This window comes from Nicotiana sylvestris, chromosome 9 (assembly GCF_000393655.2).
Source record: "Nicotiana sylvestris chromosome 9, ASM39365v2, whole genome shotgun sequence".
Lineage (NCBI taxonomy): Eukaryota > Viridiplantae > Streptophyta > Magnoliopsida > Solanales > Solanaceae > Nicotiana > Nicotiana sylvestris.
This window is the reverse complement of record NC_091065.1, coordinates 134,606,432-134,623,434: the sequence shown is the minus strand read 5'-3', so window position 1 is coordinate 134,623,434 and position 17,003 is coordinate 134,606,432.

The window sequence follows — 17,003 nt, the reverse complement described above, 5'->3', positions numbered from 1 at the left end:
TGAGAGGCTACATGGCTGATAAGAGCACTTCCCTTCTTGATTCCTCATCATGCGATTTGATTCCTTTGAGGCTTGTGCCTTTATTTCTTTTCTATTCAATCTTATGTGATGTGAAGCGCTTGTTATCAATTGGGAATTGAAAATTTTTAATGGTACTGCAGATGTGGTGTAGGATATTTCTCCCTGCATATTTGATTGGGCTAATGCCATTGCCTTGGGGAAGGATATTCTGTCATTTCATTTCAGCAGCGGTATTTCTGATAGTTTTAAGGCTATGCACAGGTTGTTATGATGTTTATGAGTTGTTATCGCACAGTATTGATGTAATGGTAGGATGTCGGGGTCGTGAATGACTTGAAAGGAGGTTTTCTCAATGCATGATTCAGAGGTTCAGTGTTCTACTTCCAATGGAAGAAAGGCAATCGGACTACGAATTCTTAGATTTAGGTTGATGGAGTAACGAGACTTGGTATTTTCGAGTGTGGTAGAATTTTCATCAGTAATGTGGTGTCGTCGCCCTTCATTGAATATGTTAAGTTCATCGGTGTTATGGTCTTCATCAAATCTCCCTCGGGTCAGGGTAGTGTGAAATAGTGCTGGAGAAGCGGCTATCAGAGATCGCGGTGTGTAGTGGTTCAGGATTGAATCAGTTACTAGTGTTGATGGCTCGAGAAAGATGATCTTCAAGGGGTTTAATGTTGGTAGCAATCTATTGGTTCAAGTGCCACAGAGATGAATTTTGACTTAAGGCAACAACTGTGCGGCGAAGGATGAGGAAGGACACGTGGGAGGTGTCTTGCGGTAGTTAGATTTCTAGAAGGTCGGGTGTAAGAAACAGAAGTCGAGTAGTTGCTTAAAGGATAGGGTTTGACCAAAGTGGGAGAGTGGCAGAGTAGCATATGGGTTTCGTGGTGGATAACAACACGTCTTGAGGAAAGTTTGGAGTGACTTGGGGATTCACGGTGGACAGTGACTAGGCCTACGGGTTTAATTTGGAATACTAGCTACTATACGGAGGATATTGGATATGACAGAAAGAAGTTTGCTTGATATGAAGAGGAATGCAACATGACCTTGGGTTGGAATGTATTGTCTCACCTTTAGTTGATGTCCATTAGGAGTGAACGGACTTGTACAGCTGGTAAATGAGCACGGGTTCAGGATGGGTTACTGATTTTGTAGTAATTCTGCCCGGTGCAGCAATGTTGGAAGATGTCGGCCTGTAATTTCCACAGGTGGGTTATCTCTTGTGAGCAAGTTAGCAGTCGTGTGGTTGACGAAGCTTCTACGAAGAATTCTACTGGCTATCTCGTAAAAGGTCGATTATGTAAATGTGGCTAGTGATTCAGAGTGTTCATGAAGTGCTAACATAAGGATTTTGAGGAATTTAGCAGGTTGATTGTGTAGGATCATGTCAATGGGGGATAAGGAATCTTGGTGGGATCCAGAGTTATGCAATGGTAGCTTCAAGCTAAGTGGGAGAGCCCCACCGCCTACGATTAGATTGCATGGTTATCTATTTTTGAGGTTTCTGGTTATTGGCATATTGATGGGTTATTACGACTAAGGAAAGAGAACATCAGTGGTTATTTGAGTAAAGGATTTGAGGAATGTGTGCTATAACTGGCCTTATCGATTCATGTTCAGGCTTTGGGAAGACTTAGAGTTTATGCTTCGTGTAGATGTGAAGTATAAGGAAAGCAATCCAGCCGAGTGATTCTTTGAAAGAGTGTTCACGTGCTAGCAGGGCATTGGAGTTTGATTATTATTCCTAAGGCAAGTCCGGAGTAAATTAGAGGAGGTCGGATCGATTAGCAATGGTTGAATTGACATGATGGTGGCGATGATCAGTTCCTTCGGGGTGTTAAGTTATGCAGGTGATTTATGGTGGTACGTCTGAGGTTTGACGGTCGCCATAATTGACTTTATTTTGAGGCATTCGAGTATTATGGCATGTTATGTATAGATGGATCCCAGAAGAATTATGGTGGTTTAGACCACTACTCGAGGTTTGTATTTTTCTGCTGTTAAGGAAATTCAGTCACGTGTTGCAATGGTTCTCCTGAAATGAGTTAAGTGAAGGGTTTCTATATGATGAAGTGTGTACCCTATTAGTGGTTCAGGAGTTATGATGAAATTCTTGTACTCCTGCGTATTGGCATGATTAAGTGCATTGGGTAGCATGGGATTTGGAAGTGAGGATCAAGGTTGCGATTCGATGTTGACAAGAATGTCACAAGCTCGGACGAGCATAAAAGGATTTAGATGTTTAAAGCAAGTTGGTATTGTCTTCAGCATCACCTTATATCGGTGTCATGTGTAAGAGGCTTTGTGTATTGATTTGTGGATCCTTGATTCGCTTTACAGCATTAGTATGGCCGGTGGTATCGATGTGCAGATTTGTTACCTGGTGCAGAAGGTCGTGGGAGCATATTCCATGGGAAGATTGTATAAGTGTGGCATGTAGTCACTTAATTGATCAAAGATTGAAACCAAGTACGGAGATTGAGGTACTATCGCTAATTTGAGAAATTATGCCTGAAGGGCGCTAGGTTCATTTGGTTGAGGATTGTGGAATATTGTCCCGGATTTGATGGTTGTTCTTGCGTGTCATGGGGGAAAAGGGTTTATTGTGGATCCTTGGAAGGTTATTAGCCCAGTGCAGTACGATCAGAATCGGTTGGAGGTCAGTGGATGGATCTAAATGTGAATGTGGGCTCTTTATCAGGCCGGATGTGTTCATTTTAGCTTAGTGTTGTTTATGGAGGAGTATTCAGGCCTTGGATGTTACTTTTGTCGTCAGCTATTTCATGTAATACTCTATTGTGCCGTGTGGGTTGTGAGGTGGTTTGATTTTTTTCACTCGTATTGAGATCCTGTGTAGTTTGTGGTATTATATGAGCTGGATGGCTCTCGAGATGCAGGTCATTTATTGCACCTTATTTGTGCTTGAGTTTTGTGGCATATGGAGCTATCTGTCTCCCAAGGGATGGTATTACGCACTTGGCATGCTTGTGGTCCATATTTGGGTATCTCATACGTATGAGCATTTTAGCTTGGTAAGTACTTCCTTAGAGATTATTATGTGTGGATCAGGTGGTACGCCGCCACGGGTAAATTGTTTGGATCGGGTGGCACGCCACCACGGGTATCATGGTTGCATCGGATTGCACGCTGTAACAGTATTATGTATGGATCAGGTTGCATGCCCAACAGTATGATGTTGAGTACAGTTCCCCATATCTATCCTTGTGTGTCTTGTTTCTCTTTTTCTGAGGAAGGTTCATAACATCCGTTCGGTTATTTAATTAGTTGCGTAGGTTGAGTAGTTCTTTCTAGAGTTCGTTTTCCTTATATATCGCATTTGAGTTGTGGATTGTTGGCACATGGTGGCATCATATGAGACTTTTGGTAGTGTCTGAGGTGGTGATCGCTGCCGACTCGACACTACACTATGGTAGGAAGAGCAGATCGCAATAGCTTTTACCCGAATAGAGGTCCGGGATCGAATTTCCACAAGGAACTAGTAGTGGAGTTGTATTTTCTGTCTAGCCTAGAGTTGTGGTTGTTCTTCTAATGTCACTTCAATCATCTTTTGAGTTTTTGTATTTATAATTACTATTATAAAACTACGGATTAAAGCTAGATTATGCTAGGAGAATATTGCTAAGTTGTAATTAATGGGAAGGAAGAGCACTAGGGTTGTGGCATTACCTTGGTGGCTAATTGACGGGTAGATGTTACTTAGGTTCGATTGACTTGTTTGGGGGTTATGCTATAATCGTTGCACAATTTTTACCCACTCTCACACCTCTCGATAAAGAGAATGATTTTACCCAATTGACTCTCTCGAGACCAATTGGGTTGGCAAATTAGACCAAGCAACTAGGGTTCAAGTAGGGTGATTACTCTCTCGAGATTTAACCCGTTAATTGGGCCTATCATTTCTCATGAGTCCATCCCAATTCCTTGTTGGGTGAATTTTGAGGTCATAAACTCTCTTTCTCAAGAAGAGTTAAACCCACAAAGCTTGAATCAGTGTTTGCAACCACCAATTATAAATTAAATCATAAAATCAACCCAAATAACAAACACCCATATTCAATCTAACCCTATATGGCAACACCCATCAATTACCCACACTAGGGTTGAGCCACAACCCTAGATAATGGGTTTAGCCACACATAATTAAAGAAGAAACTGAAGAAATAGATGAAGAACTACACATATTAAATAATTACTAAGAAGAAACTACAATAATCTATTGTTAATGGGAAGCAAATATGCCAAAAATGGCTACAACACCAAGCGTAGCTATTCTTCTGTTCTCAGATCTGACCCCCCCTTTTTAAAAAAATAGTAAAATGTTCTATTTATACTAGGCTGTAAAAACTGGACAAAAATACCCCTATGGTGTTAGTGTGGGCCGCACAAAACGGACCGCGGCCGCACTGGCTCTTGGGTTTTAGTTGTTTGATGACTTGAACTGGGGGATGCGGACCGCGTAGGAGTGTACCGCGGCCGCGGAGGGAATTAGCGCGGTCCGCGGAGACGTGACCGCAGACCGCATGAGGACAAATGCCCCTTTGCTGAACTCTATGAACGCGAACCGCACAGAGCAGGAGTGCGGCCACGAAGCTTCTCCGCGGGCCGCATGAATCCTACCGCGGCCGAGTGACCTTAGGCTCGAAAATGTCCAGTTTCTGAACCTCCTAGTGCGGCCGCGGTCATTGTTACGCAGTCCGCACTTGGCCCCTTTTTCTTCACTTCTCTTGGTCTTTCATACTTGAGCAGGTTTCACTCTTTTTTGGGCCGATCTTTGACATTTCGTCACTTTGTCAATCAACCCTGCAATCGAGCACAACTTGTGAGCATTTTGGGACTGTTTTTGTATCAATTTATACTCAAAGCATAGGCAAGTAGGGACATAAACACTTTAAAATCCTAACTTATCAACTCCCCCAAACTTAAACCTTTGCTTGTCCTCAAGCAAACAAAATAAGACCCACCCCTTAAAGGAACATCCCAGTAATTCCAGCTATCCTAAAATAACCTCAACAAGTATCAATTGGGACTAACAATTGCCCTCAATACGAATGCATCATTAACACATTTAAAACTTTGAAAACTATGGATCAAGTGCGACACAAGAGCATCAAGAGTTGACACATTTCATCAAAGAGCTTTTCTCACTTACTTTGGTCATTGTGGAACCCAAACTCTCACACAACTCTCCCTAAGTGAACCTCACCTTTTAAATATTGACACACAAATCAAAGCAAATGAAATTTCACTCATCTCTCTCAAAAAGGAAGGTCACAAGTCCGGCTCTAAGTACCATATGCTTGCCCCTTATGTAAGTATCCACTAATGTAAGCTCCCTTCAACTTGAGAACAAATAGGGCTTTTGTGGAGTCATTATGAAGGCTTTTAGGCAAGGGTAGGACATATTTTTATTCACGTGGGTTCAATCTTCCCTTAAGCACTTCTTTTAATTCATTTCGGCACAACTTTCTTGGCTCTTTTTGAGTATTTCACTTCTTCACAAGGGGTTAGAGAGACACATTGTCACTCTTTCTTATACAATTCAAAACATTTCTCCTTTTTCTACTTTCTCCACACCTTTTTTTCACTTTTGTTTTCCTTGAATCCCTTTTTATTCTTGTTCACATGGGACTTTCTTTTTGTCCTTTTTCTTTTCTTGCTTTTTCATTTACTTCTTTTCTTTCTTTTGTACCTTACTATTTTGCTTCCTTTCTTGTCTCTCCCCCCAAACTTAGATTTTTGCCATTACTCAAGGGAAGATTTGGGTGCCAAGAGAGGGTAATCGTTTAGAACGGGTGTAGGCTTGTAGCATTGGTTCTTGAAAGAAAAAGGTTTAAGGCTCAAAAGGGTTAACTAGGGATTATTTCATTGGAAGGCTATGAAATTATTCAACTTAGCATTTGGATCAAGGAGAGCCTATAATCATTTCTCAAGTCAAATTTCACATAGGATTTCGCTCAACAGACATTCAGGGCAAGTTCTAGACCATTGGCTCGGGACTTGGACTCAAATTTCAATTCCTCACCACACACGCTAGGGATTTGCTAAAGACATCGAGTCGAGGGCCCACAACGACCTTAGTTATGATTTAAATACACAATGGTCCAGAAAGACCACATGATGATCGTTTGGTCAATGCAAGAGTTTCAAAGCCATGACTTTCACCATCCTGAACACAACATTATGTCTTTGACCATGGGATCAAAGGCAAATGTGTTAGGCCCAAGTGATGCCTTGCTTGAGGTGCCTTTAACTACGCTATCAAAAATAAAAGAAAAATCAAAGAAACGGACTCAAACCCTTAAGAAGGTTGTCACGCCATCTATCATTGGAAAGAGCCACCCGGTTCGCACAATACTCCACCCTTGGAAAGAACCGTGGCATTAAGAAAACCAAGGGCTTATTGGAAACGCCAAAATCAAAACAAGCGGCTACGAGCCTAACTACAATGCTAAAAATGAAAATTTTGCAAAAATAGAAAATAGAATGAATATTTACAATAGGGGAGTAGAATATACAACGGGGGATGAATATATACAGAAATGTAAAGTTATATACAGCCCAAAGTAAAAAAAGACACAAAATCAATAAAAATAAACTAAGAATCTATATATATACAGTCATCCAGAAAAAGTAGGGCGCACCCCCACGAATAAAAGTTGGCATTGTCCCAATGCCAACTATCAAATAAATATCAAAACAAAAGAAAGGATATAGGATCTCCCTAGGCCTGGTCTGTCTGCATGGGATCATCGGTGGTCCCCAAGTCCTCTATCTGTATGGGAACCTCAGACTGGTTCCCGATCTCCTGCTGCTCAGCTGCTGGGACTAGGGCCTGCTCCTGAATCGGCTGATTGATAGGTGCATCACTGGAGGGGGTCTCATGTGGGTCTGGTAGCTCAATAACTACACCAACTGAACTAGGGATCTTCCTCTTCTTTCTTGGGGTCCTAGGTGCCTGCTCCTGCTCCTGCCGTGGCTACGGCACTGGTGCTGCTGCTGGGGCTGGATCTCGAAATAACAAGTCTAAAGGCATCTGGTTTGCCAATAGCCTGTCCACATCAGTCCGTAGCACTCTCACCGACTCCTTGGACGCCCTTGACTTCCTCATCTTTTTGTGCTCCTTGGCAAGCTCCCTCAAAGCCTTGCCATGTGAATCCACCTCCATAGTCAAGGCGTCCTGAGTCCTCATAATCTTCACTTGATTTTCCAAGAGCTTCTGCAGTGTGTCCTCGATGGACTGAGGAAACTGAGTAGTAGAAGGTGCTGAATGGGCCTCAACTATAGCAGACAATTTAGACAACTTGGATGTCGCAGCTGACATCCAGTTGTTCAAACTAGCTAGTGTCCGGCTCAACTGCTGGGCCGTGAAAGGATGAGTCCGGGAAGAAGGGACCCCCGTGTCAACTGAAGTACTGGGGCCAGCAAAGGAGGAGGGTCGTGGAGGCAAATAATCATCAGTGGTGATCGTAGGCATGGTGGAAGGCTCTGTGGGGGGCTCAACCGAAAACACTACCGCTACTGGCTCCTCAGACTGGCCAGCTGGAGTAGAGAAAGGCGACTTGTTCTTTTGTCTTTGGGGTTGTCTGCCCCTTCAAACTGTACCAGGAAAATGGAGCCACAGGTTTTACCTTGGCATCAAACGGTCTCTTCTCCACCTCCAAGTCCCGAAAATACATAGTAAGGGTGCTGGGAAAAAGGTAGTTCCGGTCTTGCTCAACCCCTACTGCAGAAATGGTGCAGGACATCACATTTCCCACATTGATAGGGTAACCTACCATAATAGAAGCAATAAGAACCACTCGGACAAGTGGAATAGTCTGATCATGAGTGGTCATGTCGAGCCGACTGCATACAAAGGTCAACCACCCTCTAGCCTCGAAGTTGAAAGTTCTCTGAAGTATTTTGGTCCCTGCTTGTAGCCATTCTGGAACTGTACTCGGGATTGCCAGGTACGAAGCTAACCATGGACGAACCTCCTCACCCATTGCTAACTTTTCATTGTACAGGGACTCATCTTCGTCAATGAACCCCAAATACTCATTCAACGCCTTCCCGGTGAAAACCACATTTTTTGTTTCTCATTTTAGTGCCTTTCATGATATGAGCCACATTACTGTAAAACTCCTTGACCATATGCTCATCTGCCTTCAAACAATTGTCTTTAAAGAACTCCCAACCCGCTCGAGCCTGGAACTGTCTATGCACATTGGGGTTTAGGGGTAGAAGGTCTTTGTCAATAAAGCTCCGCTCAAGTATCAACTTCCGTGCTGGCCACCATTCTCTAAATTTGTGGAACGCCACCTGGATGACAAACCGATCTTCCCAAACTTCAGGTTTTCTAGTTCTCTCAACACCCCCAACCTAGGGCACCCCACTGTTCGGTACCTCATTATCACTATTAGTCTCGCCTTCTGCACTCTCCCCAGATACTGAAGTTGTGGGGGAGGTGGAGTATTCACCACTGCCTGCTACGGAGCCATCAAACGACTCAGAATGTATACGTTGTGGGACTTGGGCAGTTTGTGAAGCCGGGACTGCAGTAGCTGGCCTTGAATCAGAAGAGAGGTCCTGGGATGGTACGTACTCACTCCCCGATTGGTCGTCTATAGCAATTTGTTTCCTTGTTTTCAGTTTAGGTCGGGAAGTGAGTTTAACTTGTTTCCCTTTTCCTCCCCAGGAGGAGTCACCTCGGTCGGGTTGTTTAGCACCTCTTCCTCATTGTTTTACCATTGTCTGCAAACAAACACATCTAACATTGTTAGTTGAAGCACAGGCAGTGAAACATGTGAATGAATTAAAATTGCAAAAGCAAAATCAAAGTTGCAGACACTGCTACAGAACCAGGCACCGCGGACCGCGCCATTAGGAATGCGGCCGCGTTGGAGGCACCGCGGACTACGCTAAGGCGACCGCGGGCCGCACTGATCAAAACCTCAGGAAGGGTCTTCTCTGAATCTCACACTGCGGTCCGCACAAAATAGGGTCGCGGCCGCGGTGGGCCAGCGTGGACCGCACAAACGTTACCGCGGCCGCGCTGGACACAAGTTGTTCCTCAGTCATTCAAGCATAGCGGACCGCGGAAGCGTAACGCGGACCGCGTTAGGGTACCGCGGACCGCGCTAAGGCGACCGCGGGCCGCACTGGGTTAGGTTCAGTGAGTAAACTAGGGATTTCATGATTTTGTTCTATTTTGTTCAACTTTTTACCCCTACTTGTCCCTACTCATGTACCCAATCCTTAGTTATTTTAAACTAACATGGAAGCTACCCTAGACTAACAATTCGAAGACAATTGTGAAGGCAAAGAAGTTACAGACTACTGGCAAGCAATTAAAATAAAAATAAAAGAGTAATAATCAAAAATGCATGAAATGTTACCAGGATTATGAAGAATGAATGCAATCTATCCACACAAGCAAGAATCTCAGTTTTGGACGGGGATGAACAGTAGAATTAGGGTTCTGGGTTTCCAATTTGCAAAAAGGGTAAAATGAGACCCTTGGTCTCTATTTATAGAGCCCAGTAGGACCCGTACTCACCTACCAGCGCGGCCGCACAAATGTGACCACAGACCGTGCTTGGTTTATTTATGTGACCCCTCGTGATGAAGCCTACACGGACCGCACAGACGTGTATCGCGGCCGCGTCAGCCCACCGCGGACCGCATTAACTTGACCGCGGCCGCGGTGAAGAACTTCGGAGAGTCCCCCTTTGGACTCATGCCAGCACGGACCGCACAAAATGCACCGTGGCCGCGCTGGCAATCTTAAGAGACTATGCCATTTTCCAACTTTGTATTGCACTACTTCAACACAATCCCTGCAACAATTCATAAATAGTTAGCTCAAAAATCCTAAGCTACACATGGGTTGCCTCCCAAGAAGCGCCTGATTTAACGTCGCGGCACGACGCATGTTACCACCATATCACTTTAGATGAAGAAATGCCAATACGTGGCTGCCATCGAACTTTCCAAGATAATGATTGACCCGGTGACCAATGAATCTGAAGACTTCACCATTTTTGTTTTTAAGATCAAGAGCACCAAACGGGGTCGCGAACACAACTTCAAATGGCCCACTCCACTTTGACTTGAGCTTACTCAGAAACAGTCGTAACCGGGAATTAAACAAGAGAACCATTTCCCCAACTTTGAACTCCTTGCCCCGAGCATATTTGTCGTGAAGGTACTTCATTTTAACCTTATACAAGGACCAGTTGTAGTATGCATGGAATCTAAACTCACCGAGCTCATTAAGTTGTTCAACCCTCAGATTTGCAGCAACATCCCATTCTAAGTTCAACTTCCTCAAGGCCCACATAGCCTTGTGCTCCAATTCCACCGGAAGATGGCAAGCTTTCCCAAATACCAACCGGTACGGGGACATACCAATCGAAGTCTTGTAAGCTGTCCAATAGACCCAAAGAGCATCATCCAATTTTTCGACCAATCGGTCCTATTTGCATTTACAGTTTTAGACAAGATACTCTTAATTTCTTGGTTGGAGACTTCCTCTTGACTGCTAGCTTGAGGATGATAGGGGGTGGTTACTTTGTGATTAACTCCATATTTGGCTAGCAATGAATGAAAAGATTTGTTGCAAAAGTGAGATCTCCCGTCACTAATGATAGCACGGGGGGTGCCAAACCTCGTAAAGATACTCTTTTTAAGAAATGCCACAACATTCCGGGCTTCATTGTTGGGCAAAGCCATGGCTTCAACCCACTTGGAGACATAATCTACTGCCACCAGAATGTAAGTGTTTCCACAAGAGCTCACGAAAGGACCCATGAAGTCGATGCCCCAAACATCAAAAATGTCTACCTCGAGAATTGTATTGAGGGTCATTTCATCCCTTTTTGAAATTCCACCGGCTCGTTGGCATTCATCACATCTTTTAACCACATCACCGGCATCTTTAAACAAAGTAGGCCAATAATATCCGCAACGAAGCACTTTAGAAGCCGTTCTCGCCCCACCATGATGGCCACCATAGGGTGAGGAATGGCAAACTTCCAAAATACCCAATTGCTCCTCTTCCGGGACACATCATCGAATCACACCATCGGTGCAAATCTTAAACAAATAGGGCTCGTCCCAATAATAATCCAAGCTATCTCATTTGAGGTTCTTCCTTTGGTTAGAAGAGAGCTCACACGGGATGATTCCGGTAACAAGATAGTTTGCAATATCGACGAACCACGGTATTCCACTCATTGACACCGCAAGGAGTTGCTCGTCGGGAAATGTATCATTTATCTCAAGGCCGTCACAAGGCCTCCCCTCCTCCTCCAAACGGGACAAGTGGTCCGCCACTTGATTCTCGCTACCCTTCCGGTCAACAATTTCTAAATCCAACCCTTGAAGGAGAAGAACCCATCTCATCAATCTTGCCTTTGAATCTTTCTTGGTCATCAAATACCTAAGGGCGGCATGGTCGGTGTGCACAATAACTTTAGCCCCCATAAGGTAAGGACGGAACTTTTCCATAGCAAAAACAATAGCCAACAACTCCTTTTTGGTGACTGTGTAGTTCCTTTGAGCCTCATTCATGGTCTTGCTTGAGTAGTACACCGGATGGAACATCTTGTTGATCCTTTGGCCTAAAACCGCCCCCACCGCAACGTCACTCGTGTCGCACATGAGCTCGAATGGTAAGCTCTAATTTGGTGCGGTGATGATGGGGGTAGTGGTCAACTTTTGTTTAAGGAGCTCAAAAGCCTCCATGCATTTCTCATCAAAAACAAACTTGGCATCTTTCTCTAGCAATTTGCGCAACGGGTTAACTACCTTAGAAAAATCTTTGATGAACCTCCGGTAGAAACCCGCGTGCCCAAGAAAACTCCTCACCCCTTTGACAGAAGTAGGGGGAGGAAGCCTTGAAATAACCTCGATCTTGTCCTTATCAACTTCAATTCCTCACTTTGAGATCTTTTGACCTAACACTATACCCTCTTCTACCATAAAATGGCATTTTTCCCAGTTTAGAACAAGGTTGGTATCTTTACACCGGGCCAACACTCTATCCAAGTTTACCAAGCACTCCTCAAAAGAATCCCCAACCACGCTAAAATCATCCATGAAGATTTCCAAGATATCCTCCACCATGTCGGTGAAAATAGCCATCATGCAACGTTGGAAGGTCACCGGAGCATTACATAATCCAAATGGCATTCTGGAGAAAGCGAATGTGCCATAAGGACATGTGAAAGTCGTCTTCTCTTGGTCCTTCGGGGCAATGAGAATTTGATTGTTACCCGAGCAACCATCCAAAAAACAATAGAAAGCCCGGCCTGCAAGACGATCAAGCATTTGGTCAAGGAATGGCAATGGGATATGATCATTTCTAGTCACCTTGTTCAGCTACTGGTAATCCATGCAAACTCTCCAACCCGTCAGTGTCCGAGTCGGAATAAGCTCATTGTTGTCGTTGGTCACCATAGTCATTCCACCTTTTTTAGGTACACATTGCACCAGAGAAGTCCATGAACTATCAGAAATGGGATAAACCACACTTGCGTCAAGCCACTTGATAACCTCTTTCTTTACTACTTCTTGCATAGCCTTATTTAGTCTTCTTTGATGCTAAAGTGAAGGCCTTGTATCCTCCTCCAATATGATTTTATGCATGCAAAATACAGGTCTTATACCCCGAATATCAGCTAGAGTCCATCTGATTGCCCTCTTTCGCCTTTGAAGAACTGCCAAGGTGGCCTTAACCTGCATGTTAGTAAGGCAAGAAGAAAGAATGACAAGTAAAGTAGAATTTGAACCCAAGAATTCATACCTGAGGTGTGGAGGAAGTGGCTTCAACTCCAACACCGGTGGCTCCTCAATCGATGGCTTCGTTGGTGGAGTTTTGTGGTTTTCAAGATCCAAAGATAGCCTTCTAGGCTCATAAGAATATGAACCCATACCATGCAATGCATTCACGCACTCCACTCTACTAGCATCATCATTGACATCCATGTTAAGAACCACGGCCTCAAGAGGCTCTTCAACATTGATCATGGAACTTGTGTCATCCACTATCACGGCTGTGACAATGTCCACAAAAGAACACACCTCCGTGCTATTTGGTTGTCTCATTGATTTGCAAACATGGAATACCACCTTCTCATCTCCCACTCGGAATGTCAACTCACCCGTTTCAACATCAACTAATGCCTTCCCTGTAGCTAGGAAAGGTCTTCCAAGAATAATCGACACTTCAAAATCCACCTCACAATCTAATATGACAAAGTCGGCCGGCAATATGAATTTATCAACACAGACAAGAACATCATCGATTATGCCCAAGGGTCGCTTCATAGATCAATCCGCCATTTGAAGTCTCATTGAGGTAGGTCGAGGTTGCCCAATTCCCAAAGTCTTGAAGACCGAGTACGGCATCAAATAAATACTAGCCCCCAAGTCACAAAGGGCCTTTGCAAAATCCGCACTTCCTATGGTACAAGGGATAGTAAAAGCTCTGGGATCCTTAAGCTTGGGTGCCATTGAATGCACTATGGTGCTCATTTGATGAGTCATCTTAATTGTTTCACGCTCCATCGACCTCTTCTTTGTAACCAAATCTTTCATGAACTTCGCATACCCCGATATTTGCTCAAGTGCCTCAACCAAAGGGACATTGATTGTGAGGCTCTTCATCATGTCAATGAATTTTTTGAACTGATTGTCACTCTTTTGCTTTGCTAACCGTTGAGGATAAGGTGGAGGTGGCCTAGGCAAAGGTGCCTTGGCTTTTTGTACAACTGGCTCGGGCATGTTAATCATGTGTTCCCTAAACGGGTTCACGGCATCTTGAGTCTCTACCTCGGCCTCATCATTAATATCAATATGCACATCATTATTTGCATTTTGATTAACCACATCATCAACAATCAAAGGTACATCATCATCCCGCAACTCAACATCTTCATCCATAACTTGCTTTTGCATTGAGGCATTCACATCACCGCCTCTCACACTTCTTGTTGTAACCGCCATCACATGATTATTATTCCCACCCTTCAGATTCACCATCGTGTCACTTGGTAGCGCACCCTTGGGATGAGTATTCAATGCTTGAGAAATTTGGCCTAATTGCACCTCCAAGTTCCGGATAGATGTGTTATGCGAAGCTAATTGGGCCTCGGAATCTTGGTTCTTTTTTATCATTTGCTCGAACATGCTTTCAATTCTCCCCATATCACTTCTAGACGAACTCGGACCTTGAGAAGGAAAGGGGGTGGGTTGTTCGGTTGTTGGTACATGGGGGCCTTTGAAAGCCTTGCCCCCGGTTACCTTGGTTCCCGCTATTGTTCCACCCTCCTTAATTGTTGTTGTTGCCCCAATTATTGTTACTCCCATTCCAATTTCCTTGGTTGCTTTGATTACCCCAATTGTTGTTTTGGTTGTTGTTATTCCAATTACCTCCTCCTTGTTGTTGATTGCCCCAATTTCCTTGAGGATGCCATTGTTGGTTGTAAGAGTTACCTCTATTCCCTTGGTAGTTGTTGACATATTGGACCTCTTCGCTTTGATCATCATAGCACTCATTTGAATAACCACCACCATCATTATTGTTGTTATATTGTTCACAATTACCTTGAGGTTGTTGTCCTCTTTGCCTCCTTTTCAACATAGAAACACCTTCCATTGCATTGACTTGGCGCGGGTTTTGGACTTGTTGCAATTGCGCCTTTGCTAATTGATTCATAGTTGTTGTAAGCTCGGCGATGGCTTGGCCATGATCGTGCAATTCCTTGTGCAAATGGATGACCGTGGGGTCACCTTGGGGCACATTTGCTCGGCTTTACCATGCCGAAGAGGTGTCGGCCATTTAATCAAGTACATCACATGCCTCTTGGTAAGAAAGTTTCATAAAGTTCCCTCCGGCCAATTGGTTCACAATGCATTGATTCGTGGTGTTGATGCCCCGATAAAAGGTTTGTTGAATCATAGCCTCGGTCATGTCGTTATTAGGGCACTCTTTCACCATTGTTCTATATCTTTCCCATATCTCGTGCAAAGGTTCCGTTGGCTCTTGCTTGAAAGCTAGAATTTCATCCCGAAGAGCTGCCATATGACTTGGAGAAAAGAACTTGGAAATAAATTTGCCCGCTAATTCATCCCATATTATAATAGAATGATTGGGGAGTCTTTCTAACCAATCCAATGATTTACCCCGAAGAGAGAACAGGAAAAGCCTCAACCTCAATGCATCTTCGGACACGTTGGTCTGCTTGCTACCCCAGCATGTATCCACAAACCCCTTCAAGTGCTTGTAGGCATTTTGATCGGAGGCACCCGTGAAATACCCTCTTTGCTCGAGCAAGGTCAGCATAACATTTGTGATTTGAAAGTTCCCTGCCCGGATTCGAGGAGGAACAATAGCACTGGCGTATCCTTGATTTGGTAAAACTCTGGGAGCCACTCTTGGTAGTGGCGGAGGAGGGTCTGGAATATTGTTGTTCTCATTTGCATTTACATTGACATGTCGGCCTCTCCGTGGAAGTTGAGGTAAGACCTTATCTGGTTCTAGATCCTCTACCTCCTCCCCCGCTATTACATTACCGAGAGGGTCATTTGCATTAAGAGCCATTGTACCTGATTGATCGACACAAACAAAATTAGTAAACAAGAAGGAAAGAGAAGCAAAACACAAAACTAACTAAACAGATAGTCAACACCGTAAGCTCCCCGACAACGGCGCCAAAACTTTGATCACTGCCGACTCGACACTACACTATGGTAGGAAGAGCGGATCACAATAGCTTTTACCCGAATAGAGGTCCGGGATCGAATTTCTACAAGGAGCTAGTAGTGGAGTTGTATTTTCTGTCTAGCCTAGAGTTGTGGTTGTGCTTCTAATGTCACTTCAATCATCTTTTGAGTTTTTGTATTTATAATTACTATTATAAAACTACGGATTAAAGCTAGATTATGCTAGGAGAATATTTATAAGTTGTAATTAATGGGAAGGAAGAGCACTAGGGTTGTGGCATTACCTTGGTGGCTAATTGACGGGTAGATGTTACTTAGGTTTGATTGACTTGATTGGGGGTTATGCTATAATTGCACAATTTTTACCCACTCTCACACCTCTCGGTAGAGAGAATGATTTTACCCAATTAACTCTCTTGAGACCAATTAGGTTGGCAAATTAGACCAAGTAACTAGGGTTCAAGTAGGGTGATTACTCTCTCGAGATTTAACCCGTTAATTGGGACTATCATTTCTCATGAGTCCATCCCAATTCCTTGTTGGGTCAATTTTGAGGTCATAAACTCTCTTTCTCAAGAAGAGTTAAACCCACAAAGCTTGAATCAGTGTTTGCAACCACCAATTCTAAATTAAATCATAAATCAACCCAAATAACAAACACCCATAGTCAATCCAACCCTAGATGGCAACACCCATCAATTACCCACACTAGGGTTGAGCCACAACCCAAGCTAATGGGTTTAGATACACATAATTAAAGAAGAAACTGAAGAAATAGATGAAAAACTACACATATTAATTAATTACTAAGAAGAAACTACAATAATCTATTGTTAATGGGAAGCAAATATGCCAAAAATGGCTACAACACCAAGCGTAGCTGTTCTCCTATTCTCAAATCTGACCCCCCCCCCCCTTTTTTAAAAAATAGTAAAATGTTCTATTTATACTAGGCTGGAAAAACTGGACAAAAATACCCCTGTGGGGTCAGTGCGGGCCACACAAAATGGACCGCAGCCGCACTGGATCTTGGGTTTCAGTTGTTTAATGACTTGAACTGGGGGATGCGGACCGCATGGGAGTGTACCGCGGTCGCAAAGGCAACTAGCGCGGTCCACGCAGACGTGACCGCGGACCGCATGAGGACAAATGCCCCTTTGATGAACCCTATGAACGCGGACCGCACAGAGCAGGAGTGTGGCCGCAAAGCTTCTCCGCAGGCCGCATGAAACCTACCGCGGCCGCGT